At 47.3% G+C, this 20,209-nt stretch overlaps 9 non-coding genes and 3 pseudogenes across 9 annotated transcripts; all 12 read right to left on the bottom strand.

Moving 5' to 3' along the window:
* Positions 1 to 3,467: 3,467 nt before the first annotated feature.
* LOC121311459 lies at positions 3,468 to 3,588 on the bottom strand (annotated as a pseudogene).
* Positions 3,589 to 3,969: 381 nt separating this feature from the next.
* Positions 3,970 to 4,162, bottom strand: LOC121311478. The gene has a single exon (XR_005949287.1). It is a non-coding gene; the product is annotated as a U2 spliceosomal RNA (small nuclear RNA).
* Positions 4,163 to 4,776: 614 nt separating this feature from the next.
* On the bottom strand, positions 4,777 to 4,971 carry LOC121311476. Its single transcript, XR_005949285.1, has one exon. It is a non-coding gene; the product is annotated as a U2 spliceosomal RNA (small nuclear RNA).
* A 592-nt stretch (positions 4,972 to 5,563) lies between these two features.
* Positions 5,564 to 5,755, bottom strand: LOC121311480. Its single transcript, XR_005949288.1, has one exon. It is a non-coding gene; the product is annotated as a U2 spliceosomal RNA (small nuclear RNA).
* Positions 5,756 to 6,341: 586 nt separating this feature from the next.
* Positions 6,342 to 6,575, bottom strand: LOC121311481 (annotated as a pseudogene).
* Positions 6,576 to 12,692: 6,117 nt separating this feature from the next.
* Positions 12,693 to 12,883, bottom strand: LOC121311469. The gene has a single exon (XR_005949278.1). It is a non-coding gene; the product is annotated as a U2 spliceosomal RNA (small nuclear RNA).
* A 1,404-nt stretch (positions 12,884 to 14,287) lies between these two features.
* Positions 14,288 to 14,478, bottom strand: LOC121311433. The gene has a single exon (XR_005949244.1). It is a non-coding gene; the product is annotated as a U2 spliceosomal RNA (small nuclear RNA).
* A 660-nt stretch (positions 14,479 to 15,138) lies between these two features.
* On the bottom strand, positions 15,139 to 15,324 carry LOC121311486. The gene has a single exon (XR_005949291.1). It is a non-coding gene; the product is annotated as a U2 spliceosomal RNA (small nuclear RNA).
* Positions 15,325 to 17,552: 2,228 nt separating this feature from the next.
* Positions 17,553 to 17,670, bottom strand: LOC121311498. The gene has a single exon (XR_005949297.1). It is a non-coding gene; the product is annotated as a U5 spliceosomal RNA (small nuclear RNA).
* Positions 17,671 to 18,053: 383 nt separating this feature from the next.
* On the bottom strand, positions 18,054 to 18,241 carry LOC121311495. Its single transcript, XR_005949296.1, has one exon. It is a non-coding gene; the product is annotated as a U2 spliceosomal RNA (small nuclear RNA).
* Positions 18,242 to 19,234: 993 nt separating this feature from the next.
* LOC121311503 lies at positions 19,235 to 19,352 on the bottom strand. Its single transcript, XR_005949302.1, has one exon. It is a non-coding gene; the product is annotated as a U5 spliceosomal RNA (small nuclear RNA).
* Positions 19,353 to 19,748: 396 nt separating this feature from the next.
* Positions 19,749 to 19,982, bottom strand: LOC121311482 (annotated as a pseudogene).
* Between the last annotated feature and the right edge of the window lie 227 nt (positions 19,983 to 20,209).

Raw genomic sequence — 20,209 nt, 5'->3', positions numbered from 1 at the left:
AAAGCTTTATCCAGCTCTTTTAGAGAAAAGCCCTTTACCAACATCTCCTTCTGTTCATTATTTAACCCTGCATTGATACCTTCAATCATTTCTTTATAATTGCTCTCTACCACACTCTTTTCATTGTACAAATTCTCATAAAAAATTTCCGCCACTTCACACATGTCTTTATTTCCCTTCCTCACCCCACCATCGACCCCTTTTAACCCCTCCATCACCTGCTTCCTGTCAAATACTTTCTTAAAAAAGAACCTTGAACAGGTCTCTTCTTTCTCAATCCTTTCTATCTTGCTTTGCAGTATCACTGACTCACTTTTTTTATACCTTAAATGTTTTATTCTCTCTTTCACCCCCTTTATCTCTTCAGAGACTTCAAAACCCGCCCTCTCCTGCAAAAACAATCTCTGAAGCTTCCTTTCCAGCCATTTGCATTTCTCTCTTGCTTTACGCACCTTATCCCTGCCTTCATTTATAAAAAACAATTTGGTTTTCCTTTTAACAAAATCCCACCACTCACTCTTCCTTTCAAAGAAAACCTGTAGAGACCTCCACCCTTTATACTTCTCTACATATTTCTCTCTTATTTTACTATCCTCTAATAATTTTACATTTAATTTCCATACTCCCTTCCCCTTTTCACTCACCCCTCCCAGATCCAATGTTGACTTCACCATCACATGATCGGAGAAGAACACAGGCTCCAGTTTACAACCTTTCACCTCCACCCCCTCGGAAACAAAGACCATATCGATCCTGGATTTCCTAGTCCCCTGAGGGTTGCTCCAGGTAAAGCCCTCTTCAGAATGGATCCTCTTATAGCAGTCTGTCAACTTAAAATCTTTAATAATTTTGTTCAATAACACCGATGTTTTATCTAATTTAAACTCTTCCTTCCCAGCCTTCCTGTCACTCCCACTCCTCACACAATTCCAGTCACCACCCATCACTACCGGTATGGATGAACTAAGCTCCATCCTCACCAGTCCCAACAGTTCAACCCTCTGGTGTTTCTCCACAGGCGCATACACATTCACCAGTTTAATCTCTTGTTTATTACAAACCACTCTCACCATCACAACCCTCCCATCCTGCAACACACTTCTCTCTTTAATTACACACTTATTATTTTTAAACAGTATTGCCACCCCCGCATTCTTATTTTCATCTGTCCCCGACCACACTGATTCACCTTTCAGCCACATGCTTTCCAACTCTCTATATTCTTTTCTAAACCCAATCCCACACTCTTGTAAAAAGAACACATCTGCATCAATATCTGCTAGCCACTCTAAAACAGCTTTGCACCTGACCTTGCTCACCACACTCCTCACATTCACTGTAGCTATTATGAGCGCCATGTGGAACAACAAAAGGTGTGACAACATAACCATTACATTTTACTTGGCTCCATCCCCACGCTATCTGAGAACTGCTGTACGTTATCATCGTCTAAAAAAGAGGTGCCCCCAGGGTCAACACCCCTCCCACCATAAGACCTGTCACTCAGTACCGAGGAGTCAGAACCAGGAGACACCGGAGCTCCCGGCCTAGCATGCTTACTGTCCTCTTTTATTCCCTTTTTCCCTCTTTTCCCCACTTTCATACCACCTCTTACATCTTCTCCTTTCTCCAATTTCCTTTTCCCCGAAGCTCTCTCCTGCTCCATTTGTTCCTCATCAAGCTCTCCTCCCACCTCTTCCTCCTCCTCCTCCACCTCTATCTCCTCTTCACTAGACTCCCCCTCCGATCCACTCTCTACATCACTCACCACATATCCCCTTGGATGCATCTGGCCACATGGGATAGGGGTCTCGTCCTGGGTACCTGAGGGACCCACCTCCCCCTCACTCTTATTCGACCCCTCTCCGAGCCCCTCACTGTCCTCTTCTGAAGATGTAACCTGCAGATCTACTGCCAAGGAAACCCCCTGCTGCTCCTTCTGTCCGTCCCCCTGATCCATCTCCTCCTCCCCCTCACTTCCTCTCTGCTCTCCCGCCCCAGATGCCTGCCCCTTCCCCTCATCCTCTCTACTCTCACTCTCCCCTCTCCCCTGCTGCTCACCTCCCTTCCCTTCCCCCTCAGTACTCTCCTTCCTCTTTCCTCTCCCTTCCTGCTGTTCCCTGTCTTCCCTCTCCTCCTCCTCCCTCTCTCCTCTCCCTCCCCCTCTCCCTCTCCCTCCCCTCTCCCTCTCCCTCTGCTCTCTCTCCCTCTCTTCATTTCTCTTTGCTTTGTTAGCAAAGGAGGCCGGACAGTGCATAAAAAGGTGCTCAGTACTGTCACATAAGCTACACTTCCTTTTCTCCTGACACTCGCTCGCCACATGCCCCTCACCTTTACAAACATAACACATAATTTTTGTGCACCCCGCCGCCAAGTGACCCATTGCCCCACACTTCCGACACAATTTGGGTTGCCCAAAATAATGTACATAACCCCTATCCATCCCCAGCACTATTTCAGAGGGAATGATTCTATACCCCTCATACCCATTCGGATCTGGCAACAGACTTACACGCACTCTCCATGCACCATTCCATACCCCATCACTATCCCTCACTTTCTCTGCACCCCCATGCACCAAACAATACTTTCTCAGCCATATACACACATCCTCTCCCTGCACAGTCTCCGAACCCATCCTCACAATCACCACCCTCCTAGCAACATCAGTCAAGGTAGTCACATGAAACCTACTCAACTGATGGTCATCTTTCCCTAAAATAAACAACCGGTGACATTTCTGCAAATCACTCACCTCCCTAAAACTCACATCCCAAGTGTTTCCCTTCCCCACAGTAATAATACAATTGAGTTGATCTGGCTTGAATCCCAATTTATTCTGTAACACAGACCTAGAGAACTCAAGCCTATTAAATTCAACCTCCTGCCCCTCTCCTCTCTCCTGCTCCTTCAAGGAAATCCTTATACAATTAAAACGACGTGCCGCAAACCTCGAGGCCGCCATTTTAACTATATAAACACCTTCTCCCACAAAAAAGAAAGCTTAAGTTTTAAATTTAGCCAAGGCCAAAAAAAGCAAGGTATCAACCTATGAAAAGAAAACGAAAAACAGCAGATAAGGTGCCCTCAAAGGGTCCCCCTTACCTGCTCAACAACCTGGCTCCTGGACTGCCGCCTGCCCTAGTCCTCTGCTACCCAGACCACAGCTACCAGCAACCAACGCTGCTCCCGTTTACCTTACCGATACCTTACCGATCGCTTCCAAATCGAGCTGCGGTCAAGCCACACACTGGATCAGAGCCAAGAGGCCGAGAAGCGATGCCGACAATGGTTTTGGCCAAACGCCCGGGGCGCGGCCCGCCCGCCGTCGGCAGTCGTGGTACTTGCTTCTCGGGCGGGTGCAGAGGGAGGAAGCACATGCAGGAAGGAAAAGGAAGGAAAGGTGCCGGGCTCCAACGGGGGCGACCGCCCTTTCTGTGCTCGTTCTGCTTTTAAACTCCAGGTGGAGCCCCTCACCAAAGGGGAAACGCTGTCCAAAAATTGGATCGAACTCGTAAATAGTCCTCTCCACGGAAATCTTTAGTAAAAGGCGAAAGGTTCACTCGAGCTGTAGAGAAGCCAAAGCGTGCCTTTGCTGGTGGCCGAGCCCTTCCGGCCGGCCCAAAGGCCCAAAGGCCCTCCCCTCTGCCAAGCGGCAGCGAGGCCACGCACGCAAAACAAAAACAGGGAACTCCTCCCAAAACGCATCTGCCGTTCCGCCCCGGCGAAAGGGCGCTTTGCTGCTGCTGCTACACTGGCCTGCTGCGTGTGTTAGGCCTGCATGAATATGAAATATGAGAATCAAAAAAAAAAAAAAAAAAAAAACGAAAGGAGAAAAGAGCGGGAAAACGGCGCGTCCAAGTAAAACGGCGGGAAAACTTGCATCAACACCGGCACCTCCCCTCCAGCAGGGGTCTCAAAGCGCCCTCAGGAGGAGATCTCAGATCTCTCTTTGACCAACGTTAGAGAAAGGTGTGCACCGTTCCCGGAGGCACTGCAATACCGGGCCGATGCGTGGAGTGGACGGAGCAAGCCCCGCTTCCATCTCCCGCTTCCAAAAATCAATTTAATATAGACGGTCCCCCTATGGGGGACGTATCAGATATTAAACTGATAAGAACAGATACTACACTTGATCTTTTTTTTTTTAATTTTAAGCGATGGCGACTTGGCCCAATGCCCAAAAAAACATTCCAAAACACAGGCATTATTATCATTAGGGGGATTCAAAGGTAAATGCAGAATTCCATTACATATAAAACAATAACTAAAAGAACTGGCTGCAGCCTCCAGAGGGGAAACGTGCAATTTAAGCAGGAGGAAACAAAACAAAGCACAAAAACACACAACACCAAAAGCAAAACGAAACATAAACTGGCGGACTGCGCCTTACAAATAGTCTGGCCACAACTGCTATGCTGTGCAAGGTGACTTGGGTAACTACCAAACTGTGCCTCGCTGGCAGGCTGGCAGGCTGGCAGGCTGGCTGGCAGGCTGAGGACCTGGGCACAGGGACGTGTTCCACCACACTTTTCTGGTTAGCTGCTTGCTCCCAGGAAACAGACTGCTGCTGTCTACATCATCACCCCGTAAGAATCAAAGTTTCAAAGGAGAAAACTTTGCTCTGTCCTGTTCTCTTCTTCTCCTCAACAACAACAACAACACAAGTAAAACGGCGGGAAAACCTTGCATCAACACCGGCACCTCCCCTCCAGCAGGGGTAGACAAAGCGCCCACAGGAGGAGATCCAGATCTGACTTTGACCAACGTTAGAGAAAGGTGTGCACCGTTCCCGGAGGCACTGCAATACCGGGCCCTCTGCGTGGAGTGGAACGGAGCAAGCCCCTCCTCCATCTCCAGATTCCAAAAATCAATTTAATATATGGTCCCCTGATAGGGGACGTATCAGATATTAAACTGATAAGAACAGATACTAACACTTGATCCTTTGCCAAAAGGCCGAGAAGCGATGGCGACTTGGCCCTTGCCCGGGGCCCCCCGGCCCTGTCGGCACAGGGGGATTCAAAGGTGGGTGCAGAATTCCAAGCACATGCAGGCTCCAAAAGAACTGGCTGCAGCCTCCAGAGGGGAAACGTGCAATTTAAGCAGGAGGAAACAAAACAAAGCACAAAAACACAAACAATCCAAAAGCAAAACGAAACATAAACTGGCGGACTGCGCCTTACAAATAGTCTGGCCACGCTGCTATGCTGTGCAAGGTGACTTGGGTAACTACCAAACTGTGCCTCGCTGGCAGGCTGGCAGGCTGGCAGGCTGGCTGGCAGGCTGAGGACCTGGGCACAGGGACCATGTTCCACCACACTTGGTCTGGTTAGCTGCATGCTCCCAGGAAACAAAACTGCTGCTTGTCTAATCATCACCCCGTGAGAATCAAAGAAAGAAAGGAGAAAAAAACGAAAGGAGAAAAGAAAACAACAACAACAACAAAACAAGTAAAACGGCAGGAAAACTTGCAGCTCAACACCGGCACCTCCCCTCCAGCAGGGGTAGACAAAGCGCCCACAGGAGGAGATCCAGATCTGACTTTGACCAACGTTAGAGAAAGGTGTGCACCGTTCCCGGAGGCACTGCAATACCGGGCCGATGCGTGGAGTGGACGGAGCAAGCCCCTGGTTCCATCTCCAGATTCCAAAAATCAATTTAATATATGGTCCCCTGATAGGGGACGTATCAGATATTAAACTGATAAGAACAGATACTACACTTGATCTTAGCCAAAAGGCCGAGAAGCGATGGCGACTTGGCCCTTGCCCGGGGCCCCCCGGCCCGGTCGGCACAGGGGGATTCAAAGGTGGGTGCAGAATTCCAAGCACATGCAGGCTCCAAAAGAACTGGCTGCAGCCTCCAGAGGGGAAACGTGCAATTTAAGCAGGAGGAAACAAAACAAAGCACAAAAACACACAACACCAAAAGCAAAACGAAACATAAACTGGCGGACTGCGCCTTACAAATAGTCTGGCCACGCTGCTATGCTGTGCAAGGTGACTTGGGTAACTACCAAACTGTGCCTCGCTGGCAGGCTGGCAGGCTGGCAGGCTGGCTGGCAGGCTGAGGACCTGGGCACAGGGACGTGTTCCACCACACTTGTCTGGTTAGCTGCATGCTCCCAGGAAACAGACTGCTGCTGTCTACATCATCACCCCGTGAGAATCAAAGAAAGAAAGGAGAAAACAACGAAAGGAGAAAAGAACAACAACAAAAAAACAACAACAAGTAAACGGCGGGAAAACTTGCATCAACACCGGCACCTCCCCTCCAGCAGGGGTAGACAAAGCGCCCACAGGAGGAGATCCAGATCTGACTTTGACCAACGTTAGAGAAAGGTGTGCACCGTTCCCGGAGGCACTGCAATACCGGGCCGATGCGTGGAGTGGACGGAGCAAGCCCCTGTTCCATCTCCAGATTCCAAAAATCAATTTAATATATGGTCCCCTGATAGGGGACGTATCAGATATTAAACTGATAAGAACAGATTTTTTTGTTTTTAAAGTTTTTATTTATTTTCCTTGGACAGTGAAAACATAATCATACATAATCAAAACACTAAAAACAATACAAAAGAAACAATCACATAATCCAAGTCATAAAAACTTTACAATAAAGAACAGGGTCTTAGAAAAAACAATTCTTTTAAAAACAATACATAAAACCAACCAAATGTTTGTGCAAAAAAAACACAGCTTCCATTTGTACCGGTTAGCAAATGTGACAGAAAAACAACCCGCTTCACCCCTTATCTTTGGACCATGAACCGGCACGAGTCCAGGTGGCAGGCAAACACCAGCAAGGGCCCCATTTCTCCTGGGCGATGTCTTCTCCCTCACGCAGCGCATCCTGTATCTGATACTCTCCGAGCCTGTGGCAAGCCAAGTTCTTCACCTCTCCAGAGGTCAGAAGGTTTCCTTTAAACACTAGGAGGTTTCTCGCCTTCCACATGGCCTCTTTAAAACAGTTTAGCATGACCCATAGGTATGGCCATTCCTCTTTTGGGATGAACCCAGGCTTAACCCCATACAAAACCATTGCCTTTAGGAGCCTTCTCTTATTTAAAAAACAGCGCAGAAAAACTTCGGCTTCCCGCCAGACTTTTTTTGCTTGCCCACAGTCCCAGAACAGGTGCGCTGCCGACTCTTCTTCCCCACAGTCCTTAAAAGGACATCTAGGGGTCTTCCCGAGCTTCCTCCGAAACATAGCAGCCCTTACTGGAAGGATCTCATGTACTGTCTGCCATGCCAAGTCCTTGTGCCGATTCATGAGTCTCGGGTGAGCTACCGCCAACCAAATTCCTTCCACAACCTGTGGGTTAAAAAAAGAAACGTTACACATCTTCTCTCTATCCAGTACAAATTTCCGCACTTTCCGGGGGTCCTGCCACACCTCATTATCCAGTGTAAAAAGCTCCTCTTTCTTTAGAAACAGTTTAATTTTATTATAGTGAAAGGGTGCTTCCCATGCCGTCGGCACTGACAAAACAGGGTAAAACATTTTAAAACCTCTTAAGATCGGTCCTAAAAAATATCTCACAAAATGCGCTGTTTTGGATGACCCATACAAACATAACCTTACATGACAAATGACAAAATGCAAAAACAGGGTTTTCGTGAGGTCAGGAACCCCCTTCCCTCCATTTTTTGCGGCCCTGTGTACCACCTCTCTTTTTAGCATTTCATTCTTCCTCCCCCAGAAGAAACGCATCACGCTTCGTGTCAGGGCACACAGGACATTTCTAGTTGGAGGGAACACTGCTGACAAATACAACAAAACAGGTAAAATAACAGATTTTAAAATTAAACATTTTCCCTCAAAGGTGAGTTCCCTGAGGCTCCACAGCCCCAACTTTTGTGCAACCTTTGCTGTAACGTCCACCCAGTTCTGCATCCCAGACCCGTTCTTAAAAAATTTAATCCCTAAAATTTTAATAAAATCATTCTTAAAACACAACCCAATACTGGGTACTCTGGCCCATTTCCCATACATCATGCACTCGCTCTTATTAAAGTTGACTTTAGAACCTGACGCCCTGCAGAACCCCTCAACTGTACTCATTGTCCTCTCCATGGAGAACTCGTCTCTGCAGATGATTGACACATCATCCATATACAAAATGCATTTTACTTGTTCACCTCCACTCCCAGGTACAAACAGTCCACAGGTCTGTTTATTAGCCCTAATAGCAATGGCTAAAGGCTCAATGCTACATATAAACAGCAAAGGAGACAGTGGACAGCCTTGGCGCACTCCACTTCGGATTTTAACTGGTTCAGACGAGCTCCCATTTACCAAAACAACACTTTGAATATCTTTATACAAGATCTGAATCCAATTAACGAACCCGATTGGAAACCCCATTTTCAACAGTACACCAAACATGTACTTGTGCGCTATCCTATCATATGCCTTCTCTAAGTCCAAATTCAGGACACTAAACGGGAGCTCCCTCTCCCTGGCATAACAGATAGTATCTCTCACGAGTATCAGGCTGTCCATTATCCTCCTACCCGGGACTGCACATACCTGGTCCTGATGGATGACTGTATCAATCACCTGCCCCATCCTCCCAGTCAGGATCTTCGCCAGCAACTTATAGTCTGTGTTAAGGAGACTGATTGGACGCCAGTTCTTCAAATCTTCTGGATCTCCCTTCTTATAGAGCAGAGTGATGATGCTCCTCTTGAAGGAAGCAGCCATTTCCCCAGCATTAGAAATCTCTATAAAAACACTCAACAAATCATATTTTAAAATACTCCAAAAGCACTTGTAGTATTCAGCAGGTAAGCCATCCTCCCCAGGCGTTTTCCCCATTTTGCTCATTTTCAAAGCTTTATCCAGCTCTTTTAGAGAAAAGCCCTTTACCAACATCTCCTTCTGTTCATTATTTAACCCTGCATTGATACCTTCAATCATTTCTTTATAATTGCTCTCTACCACACTCTTTTCATTGTACAAATTCTCATAAAAAATTTCCGCCACTTCACACATGTCTTTATTTCCCTTCCTCACCCCACCATCGACCCCTTTTAAACCCTCCATCACCTGCTTCCTGTCAAATACTTTCTTAAAAAAGAACCTTGAACAGGTCTCTTCTTTCTCAATCCTTTCTATCTTGCTTTGCAGTATCACTGACTCACTTTTTTTATACCTTAAATGTTTTATTCTCTCTTTCACCCCCTTTATCTCTTCAGAGACTTCAAAACCCGCCCTCTCCTGCAAAAACAATCTCTGAAGCTTCCTTTCCAGCCATTTGCATTTCTCTCTTGCTTTACGCACCTTATCCCTGCCTTCATTTATAAAAAACAATTTGGTTTTCCTTTTAACAAAATCCCACCACTCACTCTTCCTTTCAAAGAAAACCTGTAGAGACCTCCACCCTTTATACTTCTCTACATATTTCTCTCTTATTTTACTATCCTCTAATAGTTTTACATTTAATTTCCATACTCCCTTCCCCTTTTCACTCACCCCTCCCAGATCCAATGTTGACTTCACCATCACATGATCGGAGAAGAACACAGGCTCCAGTTTACAACCTTTCACCTCCACCCCCTCGGAAACAAAGACCATATCGATCCTGGATTTCCTAGTCCCCTGAGGGTTGCTCCAGGTAAAGCCCTCTTCAGAATGGATCCTCTTATAGCAGTCTGTCAACTTAAAATCTTTAATAATTTTATTCAATAACACTGATGTTTTATCTAATTTAAACTCTTCCTTCCCAGCCTTCCTGTCACTCCCACTCCTCACACAATTCCAGTCACCACCCATCACTACCGGTATGGATGAACTAAGCTCCATCCTCACCAGTCCCAACAGTTCAACCCTCTGGTGTTTCTCCACAGGCGCATACACATTCACCAGTTTAAACTCTTGTTTATTACAAACCACTCTCACCATCACAACCCTCCCATCCTGCAACACACTTCTCTCTTTAATTACACACTTATTATTTTTAAACAGTATTGCCACCCCCGCATTCTTATTTTCATCTGTCCCCGACCACACTGATTCACCTTTCAGCCACATGCTTTCCAACTCTCTATATTCTTTTCTAAACCCAATCCCACACTCTTGTAAAAAGAACACATCTGCATCAATATCTGCTAGCCACTCTAAAACAGCTTTGCACCTGACCTTGCTCACCACACTCCTCACATTCACTGTAGCTATTATGAGCGCCATGTGGAACAACAAAAGGTGTGACAACATAACCATTACATTTTACTTGGCTCCATCCCCACGCTATCTGAGAACTGCTGTACGTTATCATCGTCTAAAAAAGAGGTGCCCCCAGGGTCAACACCCCTCCCACCATAAGACCTGTCACTCAGTACCGAGGAGTCAGAACCAGGAGACACCGGAGCTCCCGGCCTAGCATGCTTACTGTCCTCTTTTATTCCCTTTTTCCCTCTTTTCCCCACTTTCATACCACCTCTTACATCTTCTCCTTTCTCCAGTTTCCTTTTCCCCGAAGCTCTCTCCTGCTCCATTTGTTCCTCATCAAGCTCTCCTCCCACCTCTTCCTCCTCCTCCTCCACCTCTCTCCTCTTCACTAGACTCCCCCTCCGATCCACTCTCTACATCACTCACCACATATCCCCTTGGATGCATCTGGCCACATGGGATAGGGGTCTCGTCCTGGGTACCTGAGGGACCCACCTCCCCCTCACTCTTATTCGACCCCTCTCCGAGCCCCCCACTGTCCTCTTCTGAAGATGTAACCTGCAGATCTACTGCCAAGGAAACCCCCTGCTGCTCCTTCTGTCCGTCCCCCTGATCCATCTCCTCCTCCCCCTCACTTCCTCTCTGCTCTCCCGCCCCAGATGCCTGCCCCTTCCCCTCATCCTCTCTACTCTCACTCTCCCCTCTCCCCTGCTGCTCACCTCCCTTCCCTTCCCCCTCAGTACTCTCCCTCCTCTCTCCTCTCTTCCCTTTCTTCCTCTCCCTTTCTCCCTCTCCCTCTCCCTCTCCCTCTGCTCCCTCTCCCTCTCCCTCTGCTCTCTCTCCCTCTCTTCATTTCTCTTTGCTTTGTTAGCAAAGGAGGCCGGACAGTGCATAAAAAGGTGCTCAGTACTGTCACATAAGCTACACTTCCTTTTCTCCTGACACTCGCTCGCCACATGCCCCTCACCTTTACAAACATAACACATAATTTTTGTGCACCCCGCCGCCAAGTGACCCATTGCCCCACACTTCCGACACAATTTGGGTTGCCCAAAATAATGTACATAACCCCTATCCATCCCCAGCACTATTTCAGAGGGAATGATTCTATACCCCTCATACCCATTCGGATCTGGCCACAGACTTACACGCACTCTCCATGCACCATTCCATACCCCATCACTATCCCTCACTTTCTCTGCACCCCCATGCACCAAACAATACTTTCTCAGCCATATACACACATCCTCTCCCTGCACAGTCTCCGAACCCATCCTCACAATCACCACCCTCCTAGCAACATCAGTCAAGGTAGTCACATGAAACCTACTCAACTGATGGTCATCTTTCCCTAAAATAAACAACCGGTGACATTTCTGCAAATCACTCACCTCCCTAAAACTCACATCCCAAGTGTTTCCCTTCCCCACAGTAATAATACAATTGAGTTGATCTGGCTTGAATCCCAATTTATTCTGTAACACAGACCTAGAGAACTCAAGCCTATTAAATTCAACCTCCTGCCCCTCTCCTCTCTCCTGCTCCTTCAAGGAAATCCTTATACAATTAAAACGACGTGCCGCAAACCTCGAGGCCGCCATTTTAACTATATAAACACCTTCTCCCACAAAAAAGAAAGCTTAAGTTTTAAATTTAGCCAAGGCCAAAAAAAGCAAGGTATCAACCTATGAAAAAGAAAACGAAAAACAGCAGATAAGGTGCCCTCAAAGGGTCCCCCTTACCTGCTCAACAACCTGGCTCCTGGACTGCCGCCTGCCCTAGTCCTCTGCTACCCAGACCACAGCTACCAGCAACCAACGCTGCTCCCGTTTACCTTACCGATACCTTACCGATCGCTTCCAAATCGAGCTGCGGTCAAGCCACACACTGGATCAGAGCCAAGAGGCCGAGAAGCGATGGCGACTTGGCCCTTGCCCGGGGCCCCCCGGCCCGGTCGGCACAGGGGGATTCAAAGGTGGGTGCAGAATTCCAAGCACATGCAGGCTCCAAAAGAACTGGCTGCAGCCTCCAGAGGGGAAACGTGCAATTTAAGCAGGAGGAAACAAAACAAAGCACAAAAACACACAACACCAAAAGCAAAACGAAACATAAACTGGCGGACTGCGCCTTACAAATAGTCTGGCCACGCTGCTATGCTGTGCAAGGTGACTTGGGTAACTACCAAACTGTGCCTCGCTGGCAGGCTGGCAGGCTGGCAGGCTGGCAGGCTGGCTGGCAGGCTGAGGACCTGGGCACAGGGACGTGTTCCACCACACTTGTCTGGTTAGCTGCATGCTCCCAGGAAACAGACTGCTGCTGTCTACATCATCACCCCGTGAGAATCAAAGAAAGAAAGGAGAAAACAACGAAAGGAGAAAAGAACAACAACAAAACAACAACAACAACAAGTAAAACGGCGGGAAAACTTGCATCAACACCGGCACCTCCCCTCCAGCAGGGGTAGACAAAGCGCCCACAGGAGGAGATCCAGATCTGACTTTGACCAACGTTAGAGAAAGGTGTGCACCGTTCCCGGAGGCACTGCAATACCGGGCCGATGCGTGGAGTGGACGGAGCAAGCCCCTGTTCCATCTCCAGATTCCAAAAATCAATTTAATATATGGTCCCCTGATAGGGGACGTATCAGATATTAAACTGATAAGAACAGATACTACACTTGATCTTAGCCAAAAGGCCGAGAAGCGATGGCGACTTGGCCCTTGCCCGGGGCCCCCCGGCCCGGTCGGCACAGGGGGATTCAAAGGTGGGTGCAGAATTCCAAGCACATGCAGGCTCCAAAAGAACTGGCTGCAGCCTCCAGAGGGGAAACGTGCAATTTAAGCAGGAGGAAACAAAACAAAGCACAAAAAACACAACACCATTCCAAAGTCCTGTCACCATTCAAATCCATTCCAGCCAAGATCCTTATCAATAATCATTATCGAGTCCAATCCAATCCAAAAACCAAGTCCATTTCGAAGATCGCTACCAAAATCATTATCCAATTCAATCAATTCAGTACAAATCCATGTGGCTTCCTCCAATCCAATCCATGTTCAAACCAGTGTCTTCTTAGCTGCATGCTCCAAACCAAATCTTCTTTCAGTCCATTCCATATCCAAATCCACGTTTTTTCAAAATCCATTCCATAATCCAAATCCGTATCTTCATCCAGTCCACTCAACATTATGCAAATTATCCATTTCCAAAATCCAAAATCTTTATCTAGTCCTTTCCATAATCCAAATCCATCCTTTGCAACCATGTATATCCTTAAGCCAAATACCACATCCAGTCCATTCCAAAACTGACATCAAAAAACATTTCCATTTCCAGAATCGTAACCTAGTCCATTCCAAAACACCAAAAAACCATTTCAATCCATTCAATTTCCTTTTCCATTTCTAAATCCAAAACCTCGATTTAAGGGAACGCCTTGATCTCAGCCAAGCTCAGACCAGTGCTGTAACTCTACATACTACACTTGATCTTAGCCAAAAGGCCGAGAAGCGATGGCGACTTGGCCCTTGCCCGGGGCCCCCCGGCCCGGTCGGCACAGGGGGATTCAAAGGTGGGTGCAGAATTCCAAGCACATGCAGGCTCCAAAAGAACTGGCTGCAGCCTCCAGAGGGGAAACGTGCAATTTAAGCAGGAGGAAACAAAACAAAGCACAAAAACACACAACACCAAAAGCAAAACGAAACATAAACTGGCGGACTGCGCCTTACAAATAGTCTGGCCACGCTGCTATGCTGTGCAAGGTGACTTGGGTAACTACCAAACTGTGCCTCGCTGGCAGGCTGGCAGGCTGGCAGGCTGGCTGGCAGGCTGAGGACCTGGGCACAGGGACGTGTTCCACCACACCGTTCTTGTCTGGTTAGCTGCATGCTCCCAGGAAACAGACTGCTGCTGTCTACATCATCACCCCGTGAGAATCAAAGAAAGAAAGGAGAAAACAACGAAAGGAGAAAAGAACAACAAAAAAACAACAACAAAACAACAAGTAAAACGGCGGGAAAACTTGCATCAACAAAGGCACCTCCCCTCCAGCAGGGGTAGACAAAGCGCCCACAGGAGGAGATCCAGATCTGACTTTGACCAACGTTAGAGAAAGGTGTGCACCGTTCCCGGAGGCACTGCAATACCGGGCCGATGCGTGGAGTGGACGGAGCAAGCCCCTGTTCCATCTCCAGATTCCAAAAATCAATTTAATATATGGTCCCCTGATAGGGGACGTATCAGATATTAAACTGATAAGAACAGATACTACACTTGATCTTAGCCAAAAGGCCGAGAAGCGATGGCGACTTGGCCCAAACGCCCGGGGCCCCCCGGCCCGGTCGGCACAGGGGGATTCAAAGGTGGGTGCAGAATTCCAAGGAAGGAAGGCAGGCTCCAAAAGTGCTGGCTGCAACGGGGGCGACTCCAGAGGGGTGCTCGTGCTGCTTTTAAACTCCAGGAGGAAACAAAACCTGAGGGGAAGGGCTGTCCAAAAATTGGATCGAACACCAAAATGCTCCTCTCCACGGAAATCATTAAACTGGCGGACCGTTCATTCGACAAATAGTCTGGCCGGAGCGTGCCTATGCTGGTGCAAGGTGACTTCCGTAACTACCAAACTGTGCTCCCCTCTGGCAGGCGGCAGGCTGGCCAGGCTGGCTGGCAGGCTGAGGGAACTCTGGGCAAAACGATCTGTGTTCCGCCACGGCTTGGGCGCTTAGCTGCATGCTGCCACAAAAAGACTGCTGCTGTCTACATCATCACCCCGTGAATATCAAAGAAAGAAAAAAGAAAACAAAAAAAGGAAAAAAGAACAACAACAACAACCACAACAACAACAACAACAACAACAAGTAAAACGGCGGGAAAACTTCTCATCAACACTCTCACCTCCTCTCTCTCAGGGGTAGACAAAGCGCCCTCTCTCCTCTCTCCAGATCTGACTTTGACCAACGTTAGAGAAAGGTGTGCACCGTTCCCGGAGGTACTGCAATACCGGGTCGATGCGTGGAGTGGACGGAGCAAGCCCCGCTTCCATCTCCCGCTTCCTAAAATCCATTTAATATAGACGGTCCCCCTATGGGGGACGTATCAGATATTAAACTGATAAGAACAGATTTTTTTTTTTTTTTTTTTTTAGGAAAATATTTTAATGACAGTTCACCAGTCAACTTATCCATTTCAAAATCCAAAACACTTATCTAGTCCCGCGCCAAAAACAACCGTTCCTCTAAACCAAAAAAGTCAGAATCACTAAACCACACCACTCCAAACCCAACATCAAAAACAATTTCCTTTTTCTCCAAGGCCCGAAGCGTTGACCACCCTTCAGGAAAACAAAAAGACACAATAACTTAAATTATGCAAATGGCCTTTCTCCATTTCTGATTATACTTCGCACCCGATTTCCAGGGACATACTCACATTACAAAACCAATAATACAGGTCTATAAAACATAACCAAACCCAACCTAACCATAACGGATACATGACACAAGATTGAAAAAAAAACACATTCAATTCTAACTCTGTACAAATCATTCCCCTTTACTATTGCTATATTTACATATTTACATATTACCCACCCACCCAATTTCAAATCAACCAATCCTAAAACAACACATGTCCTTACTACTCTGAAAGTAATTATCACAAATTACAAACAAAAGAAACACCAAACCATTCCAAACATTTCTATAACTTTACAAATTAACAAAACCACAAAGCCATCAGCTCTTTTTAACAGTTTTCCCTGTTTTCCCCGTACCAGTCTCTCTTTTCTTCTCTGCTTCCTCAACACATTCAGCCCAGTCCTTCTTCGGTTCTTTCCCCGCTGTTATCCCAACCCTGCTCACTCCTGCTTCCTGCGCTGTCCTCTTCTCCACTGGCTGTCTCCGCTGTCTTGGTGCACTCTCCTTGTCCAAAGTCACTGCTGGTTTCTCCATTGTCACTGGTTTCTCCGTTGTCACTGGTTTCTCCGTTGACACTGGTTCTTGCGCTGTTACCATTTCCTCCACGATCTTTCCCTTGTCCGTCTTGTCTTCTGTCTCCTCTGTCTCCTCCTCCCCTTCTGACTCTTCCTCCTCACTGGACCCCTCGCTACTGACCACTTTTGTGGCCCCAGCAATAGCTCGAGGCCCTCTGTGGACACTTAAAAAACAAATGGTTAGCGCTTCCACACAAGTTACATTTTCTTTTCTCCTTACAGTCCTTACTGCTATGCCCCTTCTTCTCACAATTCCTGCAATACAGGTCATTGCACTCCTGCGCCTCATGTCCCATCTCATTGCACTTTCTACAAACTTTAGGTTGTCCAAAATAAAACAAATACCCTCTGTTTGTACCAATCGAGAAGGATGAAGGCGGATGTCTCACACAAATCCCGCCTTACTGGGCAAACTCCCCGGGCGCGGCAAACCCACCGGACGAAATAGGAACAGATCCTTGCATTCCTTCCTTCCACCGGCGAGGTTGCCCTCTGCTGGTGTGGCGGGAAAAGACACGAGCAAGCGAAAAATTTGCGCCAGGTCCAAGTTCCAGTCCATCGTAAACAAGTCCTCTCCAAAATCTCATCAAAGCTGTAGAAGCCTTTTCTGAGTGGCAAGTCCCTCTACAAGCGGCGGCAAGGCCAGTACAATTCAATCAATACTGGTACAAATCGCATGTGGCCGTTGCGCCAATCCTCAAAAAAGTCGCTACATCCTCTGCCGGCACAAACGGATTAAACATATGGACGTTGACTGTTCTAACTTCTTGTACCAAAAGTGCTTCAAAAATATACAGGTTCAAAGGCACCTTATCTTCATGCAGTTTAAAACATCTCCAAACTTTAGTGCAATAATCTTCGGTCTTAAAAGTTAAATCATAAATGCCCCTTGCCTTAAAGTCTTGTAAGCAGAACACTTTCGTTCCTGTCGATCCATGACTGCTCCTCATATCTGCTTAATCTCAACTCGGTCCTCGTCAGAAATCCAGCGTTCCCTCTCTTCTGCAATAACCGGATCGTATTCCTCAGTTATCGGTCCCGGAGCCAAAACTAGCTTAACCATTTCTAATCCGCTTTCTTCGTCATCCATTTTCCTGAATCCTTAAGGTCCCTTTCTATGGGGAACGCCTTGATCTCAGATAGTAAACTGCTGGGAACTCTACACACACACTTGATCTGAGCCAAGAGGCCGAGAAGCGATGCCCACAATGGTTTTGGCCAAACGCCCCGGGCGCGGCCGCCCGCCGCAGCAGTCGTGGTACTTGCTTCTCGGGCGGGCGGAGGGAGGAAGGAAGGAAGGAAGGAAGGAAGGAAGGAAGGAAAGGTGCCGGGCTCCAACGGGGGCGACCGCCCTTTCTGTGCTCGTTCTGCTTTTAAACTCCAGGTGGAGCCCCTCCCTGAGGGGAAGGGCTGTCCAAAAATTGGATCGAACTCGTAAATGCTCCTCTCCACGGAAATCTTTAGTAAAAGGCGAAAGATTTATTCGAGCTGTAGAGAAGCCAGAGTGTGCCTTTGCTGGTGGCCGAGCCCTTCCGGCCGGCCCAAAGGCCCAAAGGCCCTCCCCTCTGCCAAGCGGCAGCGAGGCCACGCACGCAAAACAAAAACAGGGAACTCCTCCCAAAACGCATCTGCCGTTCCGCCCCGGCGAAAGGGCGCTTTGCTGCTGCTGCTACACTGGCCTGCTGCGTGTGTTAGGCCTGCCTGAATATGAAATATGAAAAAAAAAAAAAAAAAAAAAAAAAAAAAGAACGAAAAGAGCGGGAAAACGGCGCGTCCAAGGAAAGGGGAGGGTGGGGCTCTCTCCCTCTCTCTCTCTCTCTCTATCTCTCTACTCTCTCTCTCTCTCTCTCTCTCTCTTGCTCTCTCTCTTCTGTCTCTTTGACCTTTATGAGAAATGGGCACCGGTTCCCGGAGGTACTGCAATACCGGGTCGATGCGTGGAGTGGACGGAGCAAGCCCCGCTTCCATCTCCCGCTTCCAAAAATCCATTTAATATAGACGGTCCCCCTATGGGGGACGTATCAGATATTAAACTGATAAGAACAGATTTTTTTTTTTTTTTTTTTTTTTTAAAGTTTTTATTTATTTTCATTAAACAAAGAAAAACATACTCATAGATAATCAAACCACTAAATACAATACAGAACAAAACAATCACATTATCAAAGTCAGAAAACATCACAAAACCCACCACCCAAAACTACATACAATCACACACAAAAAGGTCCTATTCTCATAAACAAGTCCATTCCAAAGTCCTGTCACCATTCAAATCCATTCCAGCCAAGATCCTTATCCAATAATCATTATCGAGTCCAATCCAATCCAAAAACCAAGTCCATTTCGAAGATCGCTTCCAAAATCATTATCCAATTCAATCAATTCCTTAGTACAAATCCATGTGGCTTCCTCCAATCCAATCCATAATTCAAACCAGTGTCTTCTTTCAGTCCAAATCCAAACCAGTATCTTCTTTCAGTCCATTCCATATCCAAATCCACGTTTTTTCAAAATCCATTCCATAATCCAAATCCGTATCTTCATCCAGTCCACTCCATTATGCAAATTATCCATTTCCAAAATCCAAAATCTTTATCTAGTCCTTTCCATAATCCAAATCCATTCCTTTGCAACCATGTCCATATCCTTAATCCAAATACCTTATCCAGTCCATTCCAAAACCTCTGCATCAAAAACCATTTCCATTTCCAGAATCGTAACCTAGTCCATTCCAAAACACCAAAAAACCATTTCAACCCATTCAATTTCCTTTTCCATTTCTAAATCCGTAACCTCGATTTCAGGGAACGCCTTGATCTCAGCCAAGCTCCGACCAGTGCTGTGACTCTACACCCACACATGATCTGAGCCAAGAGGCCGAGAAGCGATGCCCACAATGGTTTTAGCCAAACGCCCCGGGCGCGCCCGCCCGCCGCAGCAGTCGTGGTACTTGCTTCTCGGGCGGGCGGAGGGAGGAAGGAAGGAAGGAAGGAAGGAAGGAAGGAAGGGCCGGGCTCCAACGGGGGCGACCGCCCTTTCTGTGCTCGTTCTGCTTTTAAACTCCAGGTGGAGCCCCTCCCTGAGGGGAAGGGCTGTCCAAAAATTGGATCGAACTCGTAAATGCTCCTCTCCACGGAAATCTTTAGTAAAAGGCGAAAGGTTCATTCGAGCTGTAGAGAAGCCGGAGCGTGCCTTTGCTGGTGGCCGAGCCCTTCCGGCCGGCCCAAAGGCCCAAAGGCCCTCCCCTCTGCCAAGCGGCAGCGAGGCCACGCACGCAAAACAAAAACAGGGAACTCCTCCCAAAACGCATCTGCCGTTCCGCCCCGGCGAAAGGGCGCTTTGCTGCTGCTGCTACACTGGCCTGCTGCGTGTGGGCGGGCCCTGGACGAAATAATATGAAATTTAACAAACAAAAAAAAAAAAAAAAAAAAAGAACGAAAAGAGCGGGAAAACGGCGCGTCCCAGGAAAGGGGAGGGTGGGGCGCTCTCTCTCTCTCTCTCTCTCTCTCTCTCTCTCTCTCTCTCTCTCTCTCTCTCTCTCGCTCTCTCTCTCTCTCGCTCTCTCTCTCTCTTTTGACCTTTCTGAGAAATGGGCACCGTTCCCGGAGGTACTGCAATACCGGGTCGATGCGTGGAGTGGACGGAGCAAGCCCCGCTTCCATCTCCCGATTCCAAAAATCCATTTAATATATGGTCCCCCTATGGGGGACGTATCAGATATTAAACTGATAAGAACAGATTTTTTTGTTTTTAAAGTTTTTATTTATTTTCCTTGGACAGTGAAAACATAATCATACATAATCAAAACACTAAAAACAATACAAAAGAAACAATCACATAATCCAAGTCATAAAAACTTTACAATGAAGAACAGGGTCTTAGAAAAAACAATTCTTTTAAAAACAATACATAAAACCAACCAAATGTATGTGCAAAAAAACACAGCTTCCATTTGTACCGGTTAGCAAATGTGACAGAAAAACAACCCGCTTCACCCCCTATCTTTGGACCATGAACCGGCACGAGTCCAGGTGGCAGGCAAACACC

The sequence above is a fragment of the Polyodon spathula genome, unplaced genomic scaffold (genome assembly GCF_017654505.1).
Source record: "Polyodon spathula isolate WHYD16114869_AA unplaced genomic scaffold, ASM1765450v1 scaffolds_3235, whole genome shotgun sequence".
NCBI lineage: Eukaryota > Metazoa > Chordata > Actinopteri > Acipenseriformes > Polyodontidae > Polyodon > Polyodon spathula.
This window is presented reverse-complemented; position numbering and strand designations above follow the sequence as displayed.